The sequence below is a fragment of the Pimephales promelas genome, chromosome 1, assembly GCF_988280905.1.
Source record: "Pimephales promelas chromosome 1, fPimPro1.hap1.1, whole genome shotgun sequence".
Lineage (NCBI taxonomy): Eukaryota > Metazoa > Chordata > Actinopteri > Cypriniformes > Leuciscidae > Pimephales > Pimephales promelas.
Window position 1 is genome coordinate 34,240,545 of NC_142769.1, and position 9,746 is coordinate 34,250,290.

Sequence of the window (9,746 nt, forward strand, 5' to 3'; positions counted from 1 at the left end):
AATAGGGCTAGAACGAGTCGAAGCAATCGATGGCGTAGATTTACGTGGAATGCGTCGATTCGTCACACTGTTTATGTTCTGCAATGATGGCGGCTCCCGGGCATAGGCCTACTAAAAATTATCCGTTATGATTATGTAAGGTTTATATACTGTATAAAAGGTGCATCTCTTTCTAAAGACATCATCAACATCATCTTTGCAGCCAACGCTGACTCAGAAAACACTAGATTAATAAACAATTAAAATGTCTCCTTGCTATTTATTCAAACACACTCATAATCATTACTTTTCCCAGTGCTGCTCGAGCACAAGGGATAGGCCTATATTCAAATATTTAAGTAATTAAATTAATATAAATGTGTGATTAGTCGACTAATTGCAATCAAGGATTTTTAATAAATCCAGTATTAGAATTTACTCAAGGAGTCGTGACAGCCTTATATATATTTTTTTACACATTGCCCAGCCATATGGAGCACTAAAGAGTGAAAAATTAGAAGCTAGTTTGGCTCCAGACCCTTGTATCTGATCTCAGCTGGGTGGCGGACCAGGGCAGGTGGGGTGTGACATGTCCAACAGTCATGTCAATAGCTTGACAGCTTATTGGACAGCAGGAAACATAGCAGGCCAATAAGAACTCCTCAATCAAAACCCAGTGTGTGCAGTCTGATCACTTTCATAACTCTGACAACATCACAAAGCTGGCACGCACTTATAAAGTCTGGCTTGTGGCTGCTTTGCCAAAAAAAAAAAAAAAATTGCTAGACTAGACCCCCCGACACCCCCTCCGTTTGCTTTGTTCATTCAGGAGCTAAAAAAATAGATAAGAGAAAGAACAACACCAGCTGTATTGTTATTAAAATACTGTTTTTCTTGATGAGTAGACAGGGCCCAAATTCTGTTGCATGGCTGGTAGGATTTGAACTATTGAGGTCAGGACAGTCTGGCTTTACTAAAATATGAATGGGTGCGTTTGTGAAGCGAACTGGGCTGGAGGTGCCGGGTGACACAGCAAGGGGCCCAACTGCCAGGACAAACAAACCCCCTCTGATGATCCACATGGACAATGAATGACACTTACATACTGTAGGCTAAGTAATGTAGCACAAAAGATCTACAGTCCCTCTGCAAGTTCAGCTTACAACACAAACATTTTGTTATTATTTTTAGAGCCTACAAAGCAGAAAACCAAAAGAAAAACTTGCAGAGCATCTAACAACCAATTTGTGGTCTACAGAAGACAGCATTTCAAAGAGAAGCAAACCAGATCTGAAAAAAAAACACAATGCAGCACTGCACTAAAACGGCTTCATTAAAGGCCTCTGACATTCAGAGCTTAAAAGACTTTTAAGAACAGACCTTAAGGTATGAGATGACTGTCATTTACCAAACAGACGGAAATTATCCAGCATTGACTGCCAACACTGGCTGTAGAGCTAAAAGGACGAAAGACGGCCCAAGAGAAATAATAAGATCAAGGTTTGTCAATGCACATTTGAAAATGGGACATGAAAGTGAGGGATGGTCAAGACGAAGTTTATTGCTCTTGCTGACCAGAATAAAAGAAGAAATGAAACCCAGTTGCCTCAGTGACAGTTTGCACTTTTAAGCAAGCAACAGCATTGTTCCTTCTACTTAAGAATACATTAACAATGTGCCAATCAGAGAAAGCTCACAATGGCGAGACCAACCATGTCGTGTATAGGCTACATGCCTGATAGGTCTGATATTCCAAATTTGCTAAAAATTAACAGATAGAATTTCAGTCCAACCATAGGCTGGAATCGACGACTATTAAAACCGTTTTTACACACACTATGAGCTAGATTAACTAACAGTTTGTCTAGAATGAAGAAAAAATCTGGGCAAAAGTTGTGTAGTGTATTTCAGCCTTATATCATTTGAATCTCAAAACGACAAATTACTTGCGTTCCAGAATTTTTACTTTTAACACAGTGCACTTGTTGGTGCAAAATATACAAAACAATGAAAAGAATTGAGTATCTCACTATACAAAACACACAAGATAGTGTAGATAATTCACTATTAAGATAGTGAATTCAACTTTTAAAAGCGGCCCCTACTTCAAAATACACACCCTGCAAAAATAATGTCTATTATCTTTCATAGGAAACAAACAGAAGAACATACACCCCGCTGAAGTACAACCTTCTATTCCTCAATTGAGAAAAATGTCAATTTCAAAGCAAGCAACACAGTTAGCATATTGGTTACAAGAAAGCCATAAACCTTTTCTGTCTCCTGGTGTTATTGATCTCAGATGCCTGAAATCCATTAGCGCCCTTTACATACTCAGTGTTTTCTGTCCCAGTTCGGTAGAGCAAGCTTTCGCTCGAGTTTCCTTTAAACCTTCCTGTGAGGGGGGGGGGGGGGGCAGCGGTGGATTAGCGATGCTGGCAGAGGGCCTGCACCACAACTACTCCTTGGCCCGCTCTCCAGTCATCAAGAGCATCCAAGTGATCCAAATTACGAGTGCCCCCTGTGTCCAAGGGCTCAGGAAGTGTCCAGCCAAGGGCCAAGTGGGACCACCTTCCCACATTTGACTGTTATTAGTCCCCACAGGAGGTCCTGGCCATGTGCTTGCTTACAACAATATCACAGAGAACCATACATTAACAGACTCTGTCAGCTTGAGTATGACACACACAATGCCTTCCAAATCAACATACTATTTTTTTTTATAACAAGTGAATAGTGCTTTCTCAATAGAAGCCTGAATACTACTAATGGCAAGGCAACAGCGAGGCAAATTCATTTATATCACTTTTCATTCACTATGGAAATTCAAAAAGCTTTGCATAGAAAATAAATAAGCACAAAATACTAATAGTATAGTAGCCTGAAAGCATTCTCTGGAGTGACTTAATGTAGACACTTCCCCACATGATGACTATGACAGTGCTTTATTGTTATGAACAGCTGAAGGTCTTCTTCCTCCACCCACATAACAATGCAGCCACAGAAGCTGAACATCAACATACTCTCAGCGGCCTTTCGAAAACCAGGACTCATAATAGGTTCGAGCTCTTGCCAATTTACTTGTCCTATTTTCTTACTACACTCTTTTGTGTTCCAAATTTCCCCCTTGGCCAAAATCAACTTAAATTCTCACAAGTACCTTCCACTATAATTAGTGTGACAAAATATCATATGCCTCTTAATCAAACTGAACTATAGGGGGTTTGAAGTAATCTCGTTAAGTTGTGATAAAAGGTTGCTAAAAAAGACAAGTAAGGCAAGAGATCAGGAAAATTTAAGGTGGTATTTATTTATCAGAAGAGACTGACTTGTTATGCTTATATGAGAAATGGATTTAGATTGTTTTAATTCATTTATTTGTGTTGCATGCGCTAAAACTGATCAGAGACAGTTGAACGTGACATACACTCTAAAAAATGCTGGGTTGTTTTAACCCAACTTTGGGTCAAATATGGACTAACCCAGCCGTTGGGTTAAATTTTTACATTACATTTTCAACCCAACATTTCGGGTTTGTCCATATTTGACCCAAAATTGGGTTAAAACAACCCAGCATTTTTTAGAGTGTAGCCATTGAGAATTGTTTGCCTCAGTTACAGGTTACAATACAAACACATTATTAAAGTCAGGGACACTCTCCCTCCCTATTAGTGTTGCACAATTAATCAAAATAAAAACGAAATCGTGATATGGCTTAGTGTGATTATCAAATAACAAAGGCTGTGAATTAATACATAAATAAATGTACTGTGTTCTTAAAATCATCAGCTCTGCATCAGCCCTGAGTTTGGATTGCTTATAACGTAAAATAACGCAACTGGGAACATTGGGAACGCAATGTGCTCTAACCATTTTTGGGCAAATTGTGCAGCCCTATAAACAAGCACAGCAAACCCAGAGCTTTTCTTCCCTCACAATTTTTATCACTAAATCATTTATTTTGTTTTTAACACACTACTACTACACAAATGAAGACATTATTCAAGAGAAACATTTCAAAGTTCATTGAAAAACAAACATCACAAACGTTTACATCACATAAATGAAGACTTAACCTACTTTTTACTGTCCCATTGACACCCGAGTGGTGACTCCAGGCTCTCTACTTGAAGAAGAGCAGCACAGACTATCTATGTGTTTCTGTCTGGAGACAGCAGAGCTTCCACAACCTAGAACTAAAAAAAAAAAATTGTTCCACAAATCTTACCTTAGTGGACTCTTTTCTGCAAGTGAGGCTATCAGATGGATAATTTGCCAATTCCACACAGCTCAAAAATGATGACTCTGTTCTGTCCAGTTTGAACATCTGATCCCTGAAACTATAACCGACTCATGTAGCCATTTCAGATAGCACTTAGCTAATGTAAAGCCCATACCGCAGCCAATTTGTTACAGCTCCAGGTGTCTGCCATGCACAAATGATACTGTTAGCCCAGCATGCATACTCACAAATTGGGTGCTAGCTGCTATTATAGTGGCAATCTGAAACAATACACAGAACTATTCATAACATTCTTGCTATAAACGTCCTTCACTACAACACCTGACTCCTTTCACCAGAATGATTTCGCACCTTGTGTACCATTTTCACATTTTCAGGTTGAAAGGCTTAAGTATAAAATCTATTTTAAAAAGTTGTTCTACTTACGATGCTAATTTTTGTGGAACTTCATTAAAATAAAATATAAATATTATATAGATGGGAAAAAAATGTAAGAACATTATTAATGTTGCCTGAAAACTAACTGAAATAAGTGCAAGTTGAAGTACTAAAATATCTATTTTTATAGTTAAATGGTTATTAATAGAAATGTAATAGAAATGAGACTACTAAAAATAGCAACTAATTGTTCATTAAAAAGTATATCATATATATATATATACTAAAATATCTATTTTTACACTAAAATATCTAGTTTTATAGTTAAATGGTTATTAATAGAAATATAATAGAAATGGGACTCAAAATAGCTACTAATTGTTAATTAAAAAGTATATCATATATATATATATAACACTAAATTAAATTAAATTAAGTTAACACTTAAGCAGGTTCAGTTACCCGAATGAGTGGTCTAATAATTATTAGACTGTGCACAACAGCGAATCTTGGAAAATATCTCACTGCAATTGTCCAATCGTATTGATCAATGTAATAAATAAAGAAGACTCAGTATTGATGTAGCTATGATCTTATCGACTGGAGCTGGTAATATGATGTCCCCTCATGGCGAATGTGTGTTGACATGTTGATTTATTTGATTTTTTTATGACTTATCTATAGTCTAGGTCTAAGTTTTTTATCTTTTATTAATTAGATTTCTTGACTAAACTTTTTTAAATTATGAAAACAGTACCGTGTACACCTTTATAATACAATAGTAAACAAAACAAATGATAATATTAATTCCATTTTCAGGTATGTGCTCATTCAACAATCTGTGCACTATGCCAAGGACCACTTCAGCTGATAAAAGCACAAATAACCGTTGTCATTTCTGTGAAAAGCAGATATTCAAACAAAACGTACTAATCAATGTATCTATACTATATTGTAAACAAAACCATAAGCCAAAACGAGGCAATCCTGCAAGGATTCATTTTCAGTGAGAGAGCAGTGTCCGATCACTGATAGTACAGCAAAAGCCACGTACACGCAAGACAAACACTGACAGACCGTGAAGAGATAGAAGAGCTCGTTTCTGTTGTTCTGACAATGTTACGGAGCTGTCATCACACAAATGTGAGCTTTAAACTCAGTTTAATACACACTAGCACTGATTAGCAATGGTACAGGAACTTCTTTACATTCCCCGACAGTCGCAAGGACACGCTGTCAAAGGGACGAGTACGGTGATGTTGCTATGGGAACTAGAGTTGGTCGTTTATTGATTTTCAGCAATTAAGAGTTTAACGAACTAGAATGACTGAGACTAGCTGTTAGCAGTCCTGGTGCTCAACTGAAAGGCACCGCACTGTCGACATGTTAGCACTGCAAATAAATGAGCAAAAACACTCCTATTCGCCAAGAAACAGAGAAGCAGTTTTCTCTTACCTTTAAAACATTTAAGCACACTGTTCCACGGGCCCTTCAAAAGTTAAAAGGCAATGTAAACAGTCAATGTCTCAGGTTGCAGTTCGCTTGAGAGAGAGACGGTGGCTCCACTGGTAGTCAAGCACCCACACTCAGCCCGCTACAGCGCTGCAGCGAGAGAACATATGCCTGAAATATCGCGATATCACAACACTACTGACGGCGCTGAACTGACCAATCATGCTCAAGAAACGTCGTCCAATAAGAAAGCAGAGGGTGAGACATGTTCGGCAAGATTTTGGTCAGTTCAATGTGATTGACATCCTCGACATCGAGAGTAATTTACAGAGCTCAATCTTCTCTTGATTTGTTTACAGAATTGAGGAGACTCTGAGGGAACTGCATTAGCCTGTCAAAGAGTTTTGCCAAACCAAACACAGGAATGCCGAAAAGCAAATATTAGCAAATTTGCAGACTTGTATGACAGGCCAGAGACAGAGTGCGTTGTGCAAGCCCAACTCTAACGGCATGCTATTAACTTCAAAAACTATTTCTACTAACTATGAACTAAATAATCTCCGTTCCATTTTTTAAGGAACAATTTATAGAACATTTAGAAAATATAGAATATGCTATTGATATTGATATTGTCATCAACCTCATATTTTTTAATTAGAACCTTTAGTGTTCTAAGTGTAAGGTGGCAATTTCTGATGACGGTAAATGACTTTATACAAATATAGCTTGCCTTGCTGCACCATTTCATTTATTTGTTTGTGCATATTATCATGCAAGGCACAATCATAGGGTGGGGAATGCAAGATTTTCAGTATTAAATGGCTCATGAACTATTAAGCCACTTTAGCCAACACTATAAATGTTCAGAAGAGGAACAGTGTCAGTGTTGACAAATTGGTTTGTTTTCCAGCCCAGTAGTTGTTTCCACATACATTTATACTATAAACACCCAAATATTGTCTATAATAAAAATAAAATAAAATCATTGTGGCTCATCTCTTGTTCAAGATGAAATAGTACAATTAATGTGTATAATTAATAATTTATGTTGTCATAACTTATTAACTGGTTCATAGAATTTTTTTTAGATGTTTTGCTGCTTTGTTTGGAACCAGAGCAAAACATTCATTATTAACAAATGTTTGTTTTTATAAATTTTTTCAGAAATGTAATTATCAACATTAACTTCTTGTTTGTTGAACTGTACAAAATCAATACAGATATTTTGATATTTTGAAGATCTATATTGTTTTGGCACTTATCAAATCAAGGAATACACGTATAGCTTGATATGTCAGGGAAACAATCAAACCAGAACCAATCATTTGATTTTTGACATAAAAATAAGATATATTAAAGATGTCACTAGTCTTGGATTTAGTGAAAGAGATACATTGAGGTTAATATATTTGCGTAAAGCAGTATAAACTACAAAAAAGTTTAATTGTGGGCTGTAATGACATTGTCAGGAAATCTTGCCAATGTTAAAGTTATGCAGTAAAATGTGCTAGCCTGGTTATCATACTAAATCTCTTTCAAGTTATTGGTCTTGGCTAGGCTGTTTGAAACAGTTTGTTCTTCTAAGTGTGTTGTCAATGGCCAGCCAGCTTGTTTCTTTTAATCTGCTTCTAAGCATTTCTATTTGCTGTCATCATCTACATTACACATTATGGGCAGATAACCAGCAGTAATTGGACTGTCCTTGTTAGGGAAATAAAAAGTGTACAAGTCTTTTTCTTTATGTCAAGCCGTGCGCTTGCACCATTTCAGGCTGGTAACCAGGCTAAAAATGTGCCGCTAGCCTTGGGACAAGTTGGAAATTTGAATGTCATAAATGTTGATTTGTGTTGTTTTTATTCTCTACTGCTGATCACATTCAGAACACTGATCCTCCCTTCAAAGCTCCTGACACTAACTGTGCTCTTTGCTCCAGAGACTGTTGGTGTGCACTTCGTTGTGTTTTCATTAGCCATTTTATCTACATACATACACAGCCAAAGCCCCTCAATGGTAACCTACTTTTGGTACACTAATGGTATACTTTAATATTCTAAAAATATATATACAATGAAGGAAATTATTGTTTTTGAAACTTTATTACAAGATCTCCAGCACTCCAGGTGATGAGGCCTCACCTCCTCTAGCCTCTTCGAACTGGAGCACATGACAAAGTCTCTTTTCAGAGAGGTGGAGGGCAGAGAGACCCTGTCTGGCACAAAAAAACTGCCAAAAGTGTGGGAGAAATCCAGCTACTGTCTGATGTGACTGTCGACCACGTCTGTTGCCTCCGCCAACTTTCATGGTGGATAAGGCTCTTTCCCATTGCGGTAAGTTCTAGTTTGTGTGTGTACAACATATATCTCATTCTCAGAATTATGATGCCTTTTTGTCTCTTATTGTTTTAACTTAAATTTATGTGAATACTCAGTCAGTCAGCATTTTGAGCATGTCTTGTGTACTATTTCAGCAATGTGCATCATTACTATCAATACATTTCAATCTTATATCACTTAGTCAATACAAATGATCATAATTCACATGTATTGTATGATCTTTTTCAGTGCAGCTTGTACCCGTGGAGATGCCTGACAAAATCTATGATTGTTCACCAGAGTCATTGAGGGTCAGTGCAGAAAAGACTGTTACTGTGTGAATGGTAAGAATGTAAAGAACTTGATTTTTTCCTGTTTAAGAAGCATCTTAAAAATAAATATCTACCCATATGCGACTCTGAAAACTGACTCATTGTGTTAGTTTTCAGAGTGAGTACTGTCACTGGAAAGTATCACTACCCTCGATCCTTCTGGAAGCAATCCTAATGACCAACCCCATGACCCTTATGAGTTTCCCAGCAAAAGAATGTCAAGCTGCGCCATCAGTCACAACATGTTGTGATTATTCACCCACACACTGTTCCTGCACAGAGTGCTGTGATGTTGAAATAACTACCGCCTTTTAAAATATGCTAAAGTTAAGATAACAACTTTAAAAGCCTAATCTTCTATCTCGGCTCTCTCGGGGAAGTGTGTGAGTCTTTAGTCTTTTTATTTCTGTGTTCAGCTGTATTAGTTAGACAAGATATGTCATCATAGCTACTAGCCTGAGCTATTGTAAAATAGCTATATATATATATATATATATACTATGGTATGGTCCATGGCTTCACCAGTTAGACTCATGCAGCTGCAAATTAGAATGCGTATGAGATTTAATATAATTCCTATAAAATCTGTTTCCCTCTATCAATTTGTTGAATGCCAAAAACAATCTTGAAGACAGGGCAGTCTTGGGTCTGGAAAATAGTCCATTCAGAGTTTTCTTGAGTCTCCACAGTCAGTGTAATCCTCAGGGACTGCAGTTTCTTTGCTCATCCACAGCTGAAGAAGAATTACAAGTGAGAGGAAAAAAGCACTCAACACAAAGATGGCTGATGTTATCTTATTGTGTGTGTGTGTGTGTGTGTGTGTGTGTGTGTGTGTGTGTGTGTGTGTGTGTGTGTGCGTGCGTGCGTGCGTGCGTGCGTGTGTGTGTGTGTGTGTGTAGGAAATAGAGCATTATTCTAGATGTATTTGTAGTTTCAGTAATTCAACAAAGAAGACTGAACGACAGAAATAAGATAGATCCTGGATATTTATAGTCCACTTCAGCTTCTTTCCTCTTAGAGAATGATGAGGCTCTCTTTTGATGCTCTGGT

At 37.4% G+C, this 9,746-nt stretch overlaps 1 protein-coding gene across 1 annotated transcript in view; it reads right to left on the reverse strand.

Moving 5' to 3' along the window:
- glceb (glucuronic acid epimerase b) overlaps positions 1-6,193 on the reverse strand; it is a 54,860-nt gene extending 48,667 nt beyond the window's left edge. Inside the window, exon 1 of the mRNA XM_039688602.2 lies at positions 6,056-6,193. The gene's annotated coding sequence lies outside the window, so the exon portion shown is untranslated. The remainder of the gene's footprint in view (positions 1-6,055) is intronic.
- Between the last annotated feature and the right edge of the window lie 3,553 nt (positions 6,194-9,746).